The sequence below is a fragment of the Bolinopsis microptera genome, chromosome 5, assembly GCF_026151205.1.
Source record: "Bolinopsis microptera isolate Bmic1 chromosome 5, MBARI_Bmic_1.0, whole genome shotgun sequence".
Classification (NCBI taxonomy): Eukaryota; Metazoa; Ctenophora; class Tentaculata; order Lobata; family Bolinopsidae; genus Bolinopsis; species Bolinopsis microptera.
Window position 1 is genome coordinate 3,333,228 of NC_087076.1, and position 14,214 is coordinate 3,347,441.

General features: G+C 35.4%; 1 protein-coding gene across 1 annotated transcript in view; it reads left to right on the forward strand.

Moving 5' to 3' along the window:
* Positions 1 to 1,110: 1,110 nt before the first annotated feature.
* LOC134814629 (staphylococcal nuclease domain-containing protein 1-like) overlaps positions 1,111 to 14,214 on the forward strand; it is an 81,159-nt gene continuing 68,055 nt past the window's right edge. The window contains exon 1 of the mRNA XM_063822773.1: positions 1,111 to 1,139. The gene's annotated coding sequence lies outside the window, so the exon portion shown is untranslated. The remainder of the gene's footprint in view (positions 1,140 to 14,214) is intronic.

Below are 14,214 nucleotides of genomic sequence, written 5' to 3' on the forward strand. Positions count from 1 at the left end.
AGGGTGAGCATGTCTGTGGAGGGGACGAGCGTGACATCGGATAATGGTTCTGCGAAGGTTAGTTGGTTGGGAGCAAGGTTGGTTTGGAGTGCTAATGGTTGGAAAGTCATGTTTCTAGGGAATTTTGTGGTTATGGTTTACAACCATTAAGGCACAAGCAGGATCATGTGGTTTTGCTATGATCATATATATTTATTACCGAATAAGTCAGTTGTCTTATCTGCTTTAAAATCCTGACTTCAAATTCTGGTAGGACGTCGCAGGAAGTCACTTCACCCGCCATAACTGGCAGCCACAGTAGGCTACTCGCTCACCAGCCAACGCACCTCCTCCAGAGTTAAGTCCCTTCGGTGGTGATTCACCACCCCAACGTATGTCCCCAATTCGGTACTATCAAGTCGTGGTCGTCACACCGAAATGATCTGGACCCTGTAGGTGAAAGCTTTTTCCCACTTTTGGGCCTCGATGTTGCCTGGATTGACACGGTTGAACAATTCTGTTTTCAAGTGTCCCATTCACCATTGCCACCTTGGCTTGGTTGCCCACTGATCCCATATTGTGTCCAATGGTCAATCGCAGGGCTTCGCCGAGGGGGCCGAAGAGTAACCATGACGTTTGCTTTAGTTGGATTGTTTCCTGGAGGGTGAGCATGTCTGTGGAGGGGACGAGCGTGACATCGGATAATGGTTCTGCGTAGGTTAGTTGGTTGGGAGCAAGGTTGGTTTGGAGTGCTAATGGTTGGAAAGTCATGTTTCTAGGGAATTTTGTGGTTATGGTTTACAACCATTAAGGCACAAGCAGGATCATGTGGTTTTGCTATGATCATATATATTTATTACCGAATAAGTCAGTTGTCTTATCTGCTTTAAAATCCTGACTTCAAATTCTGGTAGGACGTCGCAGGAAGTCACTTCACCCGCCATAACTGGCAGCCACAGTAGGCTACTCGCTCACCAGCCAACGCACCTCCTCCAGAGTTAAGTCCCTTCGGTGGTGATTCACCACCCCAACGTATGTCCCCAATTCGGTACTATCAAGTCGTGGTCGTCACACCGAAATGATCCGGTCAGCATCATCACAATCACCAGATCAGCATATAGTTGTAATACTTTCAACACTACTATATAACAAATAATTTGAGTGACAGGATGGATTACTGAGGGGCACTGTGTTAAGGTGATTTAAGTGGGTCCCAATCCCCACCGACCATTCTTCTTTGTATCATGTGTACTTGCTTCATCATCTCCTTTTTCTAACAATCACGGTGTCTTTATTGACTAATCGCATAGCAACGCACTGTGCCGATACGTCTGAAATAGGACCTTCAGTCCTGCGTGAATGTCCTCAGTATACCCGCATAGCCTAATATTGCTTTCAATATCCCCGACCGGTGCATACGAGATTGATACCCCTCGCCTCTCCATTCGTCCCACAATGCTTAAGCCACTGTAGGGATCATCCATCACAACGTCAGATCTCAACTTTAAGAAATCGACAACATAGTTATCGACCAATAGTGTCAGCGTCTTCATTGGCCCCATGGACTCCATATCAACATCCATATTATGTAGTTGAAAAAGCAACAAATTCTATTCAATCAAACAGGTAAGAAATGAATAACACAAGCTATATCAAAATATGAGCCCCTATATACACACAATTACAATTGGGCTCTCCATGATAGTATTACGCAAAGAGGGATCGGCTGACAGGCCGGATTGCATTAATCGGCTGCTCAAAAAAAGGTGAAACGGGAAACCGACTTGAAACCCAACCCGTCCCTGATACACAAAACACTAGGCGGAATCATTGTTAATGAGACCATCGGAATCACACCTTAATCTAGCCTACAGCACAATTGAGCAATAATAGATACAAAACACTAGTGGTAAAACAACTATCGAAATAATTACGAAGAGTGACCTACGTTAATTTTAAACCTTAAAAAAAACAATATAACAGAATGTTTCTTTCGCATTGCTTCCCCTTATGCCATTGTATAACCACCGTACGTGATTGGCGAGTACTTGCACCTACTCACCCCACCGATAAACCAAACACTTGTAACCGTTGATCTGCAAACTAACTGCACCGTGTTATTTAAATCTTAGAACATGTTATAAATGAACGCTGTCGATTATTGAGCATAAGTTAAATCGCTATTATAGAGCAACGCCGTCAGATGAACGAGGAATAAGTTATACCGTCAACGATGCCGCCAAAATTAGAGTAAGAGCGAAGTAATTATACCGTTAACGATGCCGTCAGAGGGACAAAGTATAAGCTAGACAGCCCGCTAAAGGGCCATACCGTCAGAAGGACGAAGACTAAGTTAGACCGCTATTAGACTTGCTTGCTTCATCAGAACATACAGTCTTCAAGAAGTCTCTTACCCTGGTTGTGGCACAATTTGTCTCTGAATCCCTCAAGTCCCTCACAATCCGGTAATCTTATTCTCACGATTACAATCAGTTGCCTGACAAAAACTTACCTTCTTATCAGTATTTCTCTCATGACAACAAGGATAAGCTCCGTTTGGATCGCACTCTTCTGGGCTACCTTCCAGTTCATACTGGTGAGCACACCTCTTCCCCAACTTTGTCTTTACTGGTGAGCTGACTGAAAATTATGAGTGGATCATTAGATATGTACTGACATAAAGTCAGTCGAAATCTTTACAACGTTTTGGTCCAGGGCAAACAAATTAACATTATTTTGATTTGTTAATCTGTTAAAAATTACCATGTGAAATAAAACAAGTTTTTCATTTTGCGACTAAAATTGTTGATAAAGTACCGTATCAAAACCTGTAGTCAGTGCATTATCCAAGTTTTGAAATGAAAAGATCTGGATAAGCAATAGCAAATAGATACCAATTTCTCGTCGCCAATCTCATATCAATAAGCTTTCTGTAAAGTTAAATTTCATGAGGCAGATGTTTCATTGTGAACAAGAATGAATTAAAATTACTCTTTTTATCCTATGATGAGAAGTTCGTACGGTACGTACTTTTAAAATGGCTGTACCTTGCGTACTAGTAAAATTGGTTATAAAGTAAAATAGATGGGTTTTCGATGGAAGTCCGACTTTCGTGACACAATAATAACAGCAAACAGGAACACTTGAAATGGCGCTACGGGCACCTAAACTTATGCCGCTGTATTCTTATTTCCATCATTAGAATAGTATGACTGTACAGTGTACGTACTCCTATTGAGTATAATTGCAGTTATTCAAATTAATCTATTGTCTTGAAAATTGTTTTATTTGACTTTAGCATTCACTGGCACTAAAATCGTGGTTTGAAAATTCCATACATACCTGCCAATTTCACAACAATAAAAAATAAGGTAAAAACGGTCACAGTTTTTTCAGAAAAATTTCGTTCTTTAAAGGACCAGTTAACTGAAAAAAAAGTTATCCTCATATTTTGACAGATTGTGACAAATAGCAAACTAAGCAACGAGTCGAAATTCCTAAATCTCTAACTGCTCTCTAACGCGTGTAAATAGCGTTTGTATTATTTTGGCGATGACGTCATAAAGTCCCTCCCGCGCGCAGAAGAGCTCGTGAGACTGTATTTTACAGGTAGAAAATGGACATAATACAATCTTTTCCCCCAAATAACTCGAAAAGTAAGTAATTTAGGGTACATGTTGCTTCATAAGTTGTATATAAACATGGCCATTCTGCACAATTTGCACACATTCAAAAACCTTTAGGGCCTTCATAGCCCAAGTTACCAGATACCCATAGTTTTGTATGATTTCTGGAACCGAAAATCAGTTTTTCGCCAATAACTGAAAAAGTAAGCACTTTAAGGCATATGTTTGTTCGTAAGTCATATATTAATATGCTAATTGCGGTTCTTTTGCACCCTGTCCAAAGACTCTATCACGATCCTATCGAAAATGGGCTCAGCACCAGTACCACGCCCAAAATGGTTTTTGGCGAATTTCTCGAAAAGTAAGGATTTTAGGCCATGTGTTGCTCAATAAATCCTATATAAACATGCATATGCGGCTTCGTTTAAGCCTATTTTGAAGCCTCTACGACCTTCAGAAGCAAGGGGTCGGTTACGTTATTGGGTCAATATGGGCGTGGCCCTCCTGGGTTTTCTCCACGGTCAAAAAAATGTCTCCAAACGAAAATCGTTTATTCATACCTTCAGGAAGGTCTGTGCAAAGTTTCGAGAGTATTTGAACATTTGCAGGTTCATTTCCATAAATGTCCATAAATGACTGGAGTACACAACTTAAGAGTTAACTTTAGAGAAACTCATAAGTCATTTATCTCAAATTAAGCTGTTAGTGTCCATGATCAACCTGTGGCGACAATGTTTTACGTGAAATGTAAAAATCAGGAGTAATATAAAAAGTGTATTTTTAGATTAAAGTGCTAGCTCATAGTTTTAGAATTGTATAGATTATAACGTTGGTCGTTTAGCCATCTAACAATCGATCGTGCCGTAATATATGGCCAGAGAATAATAGGGTCTTGGAAATTCTATAATTGTTCAGTGGGTCGATTGACTGAACACGTTTGCACTTGGTATTTAAACTTACCAGTAGTTTATTTATGTTATGTACCGATGATAATGCAATTAGGATAACAACTAGGTAAGCCGTAAGTCTAATTCAAAACACACTGCACACCGTACACTCCGAACAGTATTACTGTTTGGTAGACCCGAGACCGGGTATTTTGGCGGGAATTATGTTCCCACGGCACTGTTCTGATAGAAGCTACTTCTACTAATGGTCCCAGAGGAACGGCCGTAAAGTAGCCAGACTTCTTGTCTCCTGTACTGGCTGACACATGCGGATTAAAGTTATAAATTTCGCTATATGCTATAAATATAATTGCTCTAGGAATTGAACAAACTCCTACTTATCTAGATCCTTTCTAAATTCGTTAGAGTTTCATGGACAAAAATAATCGGTACAGTCTCCCTAGCTGCTTGTGTAATTAAGCAACGAAAGCAATCCAAAATTATCACATATGTGATATGACATAAGTTGTAATAGCAGAAACTTTCTAACCGTACATTCACCCGCCACTGTTCAAGAACCTATATCACTGTTTAAAATCATGACGTGAGCACTGTACATCCAATCAGCTATTCCTTTACTTAGAATGATAGCCAAAACTATAAGGATTTTGGAGAACTAGGGTAAAAGTCATAATTCTAAAATTTGAGTGAGTTACATGTGTTTTATTGACGATGATAAACATTTGTAATGTAAATTACGCTATGCAAGCGCGCACTGAGGGACTTTATGACGTCACGAGGCCACAGCTTATTATTGCAATAACACGCGTTACACGTACGATAGAGAGTTGGTTCTTTCGGCGATACGATTCTTTACCAGTTTGTCACAGCTGATTTAAATCTTAGCCAAATTGGAGACTACAAATTTTTCAGTTAACTGGTCCTTTAAAGTGGTTGTACGGTACGTACTAATAAAAAACCTCGTAGTCGTACCGTACGTACTTTATTAAGCAGGTGCAGAGGGCTGCACGACAAAGGGGGGCCCTCCATTATTAGGGGTCAGATCATATGACGTATAATTAGTGATGTGACGTATAATTAGTGATGTGATCCACCAGCTATGATTTACAGAACATGTGAACTCTACCCTATATCTAGCCCAGTTTAACCCCGTACTTTTGATTTAAATTAACAAGTCAATAGACATTTTTTCGTAGGATAATTAATCAAATTTACTGAATACTGAATACTGAATACTGAATACTGAATACTGAATACTGAATACTGAATACTGAATACTGAATACTGAATACTGAATACTGAATACTGAATACTGAATACTGAATACTGAATACTGAATACTGAATACTGAATACTGAATACTGAATACTGAATACTGAATACTGAATACTGAATACTGAATACTGAATACTGAATACTGAATACTGAACACTCAACCTGTCGACAGTGTCTTCATGTTCCTGCTCGTGGAGAATACGATGACTCTGACTCCCCGATCTGTAGAACCATCAAAGAGAATCGGAGAGAATCGTCTGAGAGGGATAGATAGCAGAGACACGGACACTTCGTAGGGAGTTTGTGCTTGCAGCACCGCCAGGAAGATGTGAGGGCTGAATCCTTGTTCTTCTTCCGACAGTAGATGAATCCATCAGAGTCAAGTAGCTGTTGAGATCCTGTCTGACCAGAGATGAATTTGGAGAAGGTAGGCATGTTGATAGAATGTAAGAATGCGATACTATTGTCTTTCATCTTTCAGTATATATACCTAAGAACACTTGATCGGCTCACTCTCCTTGCATGCCTTTGGCACGTACGTCTCACATCCCTTGATACGAGAACCCCCTTTAGCAAGAGCTCCCGTCCCTTATGTGATCTATGAGTCGAGTAGTCAGATCATGTTTACTTCTTAATGTACAGCTATGATTTACAGAATTGACATGTGAACTCTACCCTATATCTAGCTCATTTCTGGGTCTACTGATGGATCACATGGATGGATCACATCACTAATTATACGTCACATCACTAATTATACGTCATATGATCTGACCTCTAATAATGGAGGGCCCCCCTTTGTCGGCCTCCCGGTGCAGAGAACAAGGAATACAACTGATCTATTTCTAAGAACTGATCAAATAGGGACTTAAAAAACTCGAGAACAATAAGCCTCTATTATAGCCTCTCCTTTCTTTTACCCCAGAGGAGGACTACGCTGCGCGTGTCAAGTAACGCCACGGAATCTACTTACTTGTACTTGAAAAGGTCTCCTCCTACTCCTAGTCGTTGGAGTGGCCTGCACCACATAGTAACTCCTTTCTCCGATGTATTAGGCCTCTCCAATGTACCCTGTTTGTTGCTTGTTGTTCTGCATCTTCTATCGTGATGTTATCGACACCTGTGAAGATTGCTCCATCCTCCCGGACACATGACAACCAGTTTTTTTCGAGGTCTACCTCTTGACCTTTTGCCATGCTTTGGGATCCAGTGCAAAAGATAGTTGGGTATTCTTTCTTCTGGCATGCTCACCACATGGCCAAACCATCGGAGTCTAGCTGCTCGCACGAAAGTATCAACAGGGGCGATGTTGGCCCGCGTAATCACGTGATGCGATATGAGACATACACCAAGGTTCATAAAGTTAAACAATCATATTTTAGACCCACACATGACTATCTCAGATAGTGACACATATTCAGGTGTGACCATGCTCGGAAGTCCCCCGCCTGCCCGCCAAAACATCTGAAGCGGGTTTGCTCTGAGCAAGGTAGTAACAGCTTTGAGACTCCAGAGGTCTGTTGCGTTGATATCTATTATTCTAATTCTATGTTTTTGTATATACTTAGGCAAGGTTGTTAAATACGTCAAATTTTCGTGAAAGAATACGACGTATTCGGTTCTAATAAAGAATACGTCGTAATACGCCGTAATACGGTAATTTCTATGGATTGTTAAATACGTCCACGAATACGCCATAATACGCCGTAATACGCTGATTTGTCAAAATTAAACATTAAAGCTGCGCGCCACCCTCATCATTGATCATGCATTAAAGGAGTGCAGTTATACATGATAACTTAAATTTGTAATCAAATTTCATGGATAATAAGCTAACACATAACATTTTTTGCGAAATTATCAATTATACATATTAATACATATTTAATGATTTCGTTTCCTAAAACGATCTCGCAATTATCAAAGTTTAAAACCATTTTCTAAAGTTCAGTCCCCTCAATACAATGCTCAACATATTTGAATTTTTAAATTTTTTGAATAAAGAATACGTCGTAATACGTCAATTTTCGAGGATTAATACGTATTCGTATTCCAATACGTATTCGGCGCTACTAATTCACTCGCCATCAATTTCACGAAAAGAGCCATATTTGAATTTCGCATTGGATAAGCGTCTAAGTAAACCGCGTGGCGCGTGTCTGCGATAAATCTTTTCTTGTCAAATCGATATCTTCTCTTATTCGATACAAATTTTAACTAGTGATTTTCTGATACTCCACGAACATCTATGACTGTTGCTTCTGTTCCCGAAAGGTTGAGTTAAGCTTTCAATCCTTTGTTAATTTTTTTGTTCAATTTGTAAGGTTAAAACTCTTTCAGGTCCGATTTCCGGATAGTCTGGTGTCCAAAAGAACTCCAATTGTTCAAGGAGTTAAATTTATTCGGTGTGGGAAAACAGGTCAGTGCTAATTGCTGATCACCTGTCATTTGATTTGTCATGTCATAAAGTCATACGCTTCTTTTCCTTTTTGCATGGTTTGATGCCAGCTTGATTACAATTGTCATATGTCATCTGTCATTTGATTTTTCATTAAGTCATACGCTTCTTTCACTTTATCTATAGTTTCAATGCCAGCTGTAATACATATATCCAAGCAAGCAAAATTAATGATTTATAAACTTTTCTTTGTGGCACTTGCATGGTACTGTTCATCTCGTTTGCAAGTATTCTATGTGTATGTTTGTAGTGGTTTTAATGTCAGAAGAACACATATATTAACCTTGAAAGCTTGAAGCAAGCAAGATTATTCATTTTTCATTTTGGAGGCTACTATTTAATTAATTGGCCCCTTAAATGGGGACAATTAGATTTAAATATCATTAAGTAATCAGTACATCTAGTATTCTAGTTCCTTTTATTAAACAATTCAATAATTTCCAGTAGATAGGGACAATTAGATTAAAAGATCATTAAGTAATCAGTACATCTAGTTCTTTCTATTTAACAATTTAATGATTTCCAGTAGATGGGGACAATTAGATTTAGAGATCAGTACATCTAGTTCCTTCTATTTAATAGTTTAATGATTTCTACTAGATAGGGACAATTAGATTTAGAGATCATTATAAGTAATCAGTTATACATCTAGTTCCTTTTATTTTAAAAGTCAATAACTTCCAGTAGATGGGGACAATTATATATTTTAGAGATCATTGAGTAATCAGTACATCTAGTTCCTTCTATTCAACAATTCAATAATTTCCAGTAGATGGGGACAATTAGATTTAGAGATCATTAAGTAATCAGTACATCTAGTTCCTTCTATTTAATAGTTTAATGATTTCCAGTAGATGGGGACAACTAGATTTAGAGATCAGTACATCTAGTTCCTTCTATTTAATAGTTTAATGATTTCTACTAGATAGGGACAAGTTCATCTAGTATTCTAGTTCCTTTTAGTTAACAATTCAATAATTTCCAGTTATAGATGCAGGGGACAATTAGATTTAAAGATCATTAAGTAATCAGTACATCTAGTTCCTTCTATTTAATAATTAAATAATTTCCAGTAGATGGGGACAATTCCATTTAGAGATCATTAAGTAATCAGTACATCTAGTTCCTTCTATTTAATAGTTTAATGATTTCCAGTGAATGGGGACAACTAGATTTAGAGATCAGTACATCTAGTTCCTTCTATTTAATAATTTAATGATTTCCAGTAGATGGGGACAATAAGATTTAAAGATCATTAAGTAATCACTACATCTAGTTCCTTCTATTTAATAATTTAATAATTTCCAGTAGATAGGGACAATTGGATTTAAAGATCATTAAGTAATAAGTACATCTAGTTCCTTCTATTTAATAATTTAATAATTACCAGTAGATGGGGACAATTAGATTTAGAGATCATTAAGTTATCAGTACTTCTAGTTCTTTCTATTTAATAGTTTAATGATTTCTCATTTCCAGTAGATAGGGACAATTCGATTTAAAGATCATTAAGTAATAAGTACATCTAGTTCCTTCTATTTAATTGTTTGATGATTTCCAGTAGATGGGGACAATTAGATTTAAAGATCATTGAGTATAAGTAATCAGTACATCTAGTTCCTTCTATCTAATAATTTAATAATTTCCAGTAGATAGGAACAATTAGATTTAGAGATTATTAAGTTATCAGTACATCTAGTTCCTTCTATTTAATAGTTTAATGATTTCCAGTAGATGGGGACAATAAGATTAAAAGATCATTAAGTAATCAGTACTTTTAGTTCCTTCTATTTAATAATTTAATAATTTCCAGTAGATAGGGACAATTAGATTTAAAGATCATTGAGTATAAACTATAAGTAATCAGTACATCTAGTTCCTTCTATCTAATAATTTAATAATTTCTTGTAGATGGGGACAATTAGATTTAGAGACCATTAAGTTATCAGTACATCTAGTTCCTTCTATTTAATAGTTTAATGATTTCCAGTAGATGGGGACAATAAGATTAAAAGATCATTAAGTAATCAGTACTTTTAGTTCCTTCTATTTAATAATTTAATAATTTCCAGTAGATAGGGACAATTAGATTTAAAGATCATCAAGTAATCAGTACATCTAGTTCCTTCTATTTAATAATTTCCAGTAGATAGGGACAATTAGATTTAAAGATCATTTAGTAATCACTTTTAAATAGTTTAATGATTTCCAGTATAGATAGGGACAATCAGATTTAAAGATCATTATAAGTAATCAGTACATCTAGTTCCTTCTATGTAATAGTTTAATAATTTCCAGTAGATGGGAACAATTAGATTTAAAGATCATTAAGTTATCAGTACATCTAGTTCCTTCTATTTAACAATTCAATAATTTCCAGTAGATGGGGACAATAAGATTTAAAGATCATTAAGTAATCAGTACATTTAGTTCCTTCTATTTAATAATTTAATAATTTCCAGTAGATAGGGACAATTAGATTTAAAGATCATCAAGTAATCACTTTTTAATGGTTTAATGATTTCCAGTAGATGGGGACAATTATATTTAAAGATCATTGAGTATAAGTAATCACTAATCAGTACATCTAGTTCTTTCTATTTAATAATTCAATAATTTCCAGTAGATGGGGACAATAAGATTTAAAGATCATTAAGTAATCAGTACATCTAGTTCCTTCTATTTAACAATTCAATAATTTCCAGTAGATGGGGACAATAAGATTTAAAGATCATTAAGCAATCAGTACATCTAGTTCCTTCTATTTAACAATTCAATAATTTCCAATAGATGGGGAAAATAAGATTTAAAGATCATTAAGTAATCAGTACATCTAGTTCTTTCTATTTAATAATTTAATAATTTCCAGTAGATAGGGACAATTAGATTTAAAGATCATTAAGTAATCAGTACATCTAGTTCCTTCTTTTTAATAATTTCCAGTAGATAGGGACAATTAGATTTAAAGATCATTAATTAATCACTTTTTAATGGTTTAATGATTTCCAGTAGATGGGGACAATTAGATTTAGAGATCATTATAAGTAATCAGTACATCTAGTTCCTTCTATTTAACAATTCAATAATTTCCAGTAGATGGGGAAAAAAAGATTTAAAGATCATTTAGTAATCAGTACATCTAGTTCCTTCTATTTAATAGTTTAATAATTTCCAGTAGATGGGGACAATTAGATTTAAAGATCATTAAGTAATCAGTACATCTAGTTCCTTCTATTTAACAATTCAATAATTTCCAGTAGATGGGGACAATAAGATTTAAAGATCATTAAGTAATCAGTACATTTAGTTCCTTCTATTTAATAATTTAATAATTTCCAGTAGATAGGGACAATTAGATTTAAAGATCATCAATTGTAATCACTTTTTAATAGTTTAATGATTTCCAGTAGATGGGGACAATTAGATTTAGAGATCATTGAGTATAAGTAATCACTAATCAGTACATCTAGTTCTTTCTATTTAATAATTTAATAATTTCCAGTAGATAGGGACAATTAGATTTAAAGATCATTAAGTAATCAGTACATCTAGTTCCTTCTATCTAATAATTTCCAGTAGATAGGGACAATTAGATTTAAAGATCATTAAGTAATCACTACATCAAGTTCTTTCTATTTAATAATTTAATGATTTCCAGTAGATGGGGACAATTCGATTCAGAGTTGCTTCTATTTAAAAATTGAATAATTTCTTGTAGATTATTATATATAGGGGCAGTTATAGATTAAGTAATCAGTACATCTAGTTCCTTCTATTTAACAATTTGATATTGTAAAATTTGTATTGCAGTATGATCTGTATTAGTTACTTATTGTATGTGTTGTACAATGTACATTGTACAGTGTATTCCTGTTTTTCAGAATATATATTGTATGATATTTAGGTCGATTAATTCAGTATCGCTCTATTATAATAGAGCGACTCAACTGATGTTATAACATCAGTTGAGTTGAGTCACCTTATAATTTAGTATACGATTTTGGAGTTCCGTTTCTGAGTTTGTTTTATTTCAGCTGTTATAAGCGAACCTAATATTTATGTGAGCCAGTTAATACTTCTATTTTAATGTGATTTAATCCACTTTGTACTTACTACTAATGTATCAACAACAACAAAAAGCTAGCCTTTATCAATAGAAAAAAGCTAGCCTTTAAACCCAATTAAATTTCACTTCTAAACTGTGTCCATCTCTCATACGTTCCATATGTTTGGTGTATACTTTTATGAATGTGTAATATGGGATACCATTATACATTCTCAACATTGAATCTTATAAATTAATATTAATTTTCTTTGGCGTGTGTTTCTTTAATAGTTCAGACAAATGTATTGGTATCAGTATTTATATCAGTACTGTTGAAGGTTAACAGTATATATTTACATTATGAGTCATAATTTATGACCATTGTCAGTAACACGTCTATCTATTAAATGGTGTCAAGAAACAAAAATGAATGTGGTTCCTGCTATTTGCTGATTAAGCCAATATAGTTATTATAGCTGCTGGAAGGTAAAAGCTTGGACCGAAATGCTGAATATAATTAATCTTGTAGTATAGACATAGTAGCTGTGTCCTTGCGATTTAACATACTTATTACTTATGCTAACATTTTTCTCAGCTTGAGGTGGCTACTCGATGAGGGCTTTCGAGAAGTGAAAGATGGTGCACTACAGTATCAGATAAAGAAACATGACCAGAAGGAAAGAATGTTCACATACATTAAGCAGAAAATAGAAACGTTCACTGAAACCGCTTTTTATGTCAAAGGAAGTGGGGTATGTTTTCTATTTTATCTCGAACAAGTTGTATCTTCTACAATAAAATATATGTTTATATTCTTATGGAATGGACAGTTTTGTATGGTTCACCTTTTTTCAGTACTATCTATTCATGAAATGGAACATGATACTGATTTCAAAACTTATGGACTGTATCTGTATATTTATATAAGTAACTCGAAGCCAGGGAGTAAGATTTATTCACACTGCTACAATCTACATGAAAACATAAAAACATAATTACATAATACATGACAACATAATTGATTTCGATTACGTACTAAACTGTGGCTTTTTTCAGGCCAGAACCTCCAAACCAAAAACTTATACAAAATGTATAAAAAGGTCGGGAGTTACAGCTGCCACATGGGAGCACAAAGGTCGGTATTTTCGGATCAGAGAACGAAAGAGGTAAGCAACTATTGTTCAAACATTAACGATTACGCTATGTAGTTAAAACAATAAATGATAGTTGAAACAATAAATTGTTTTTAGTTTTGTCTGTTCAACAACATAGATTTAAATATTGCTGGTTTTTAATACAGACTTAAAGCCGTCTATCAAATACTTCACTTCATCAAATTGATATGTATGTATACTGATACATTGCAACTTTTTTAGGTCAAGAATCAAGATATTCATATTTCTATTTTCCAATAAATAGGTTCAATTGCCGGGCTGATGAAAGAATAACAAGACAGCCCCGTGTTAAAGTGTGTCGGGGGTCGGATTTACCCAACAAGACCATAAAGACTGGTTGTCAAGCATACATCCAAGTGAGTTTTTCCAAAACCGTGTCCAAGTATCTTGTTGAAAACCAGATAGCCAGTGATATGTTTTGATTTTTAGATCTGCTGATTTTCATTTGTCATGCTGTATATTGTTCTTTTGGAGACTGCAAAACTAACTCCCAGGACCTAGTTTGTCTGGTCTATGTTTTCTAAATATTTCTACTTATTCTTGAATAATCAAGCACGTCCTTAAATGTATATAAAGTTTAATACATGAAATGCGTATACTTAGAATAAACTCTTCCCAGTGCTATGTGTTCGATGTTCTTGATGTGAAGTACAACTCTTACACCCAATCGGAGTTGAAAGATGTGGGACTTGACTGTTTGGCTCTAAATGCCGATGAAATGTTTGGAATCTTTTTCAGCTTCCACCAC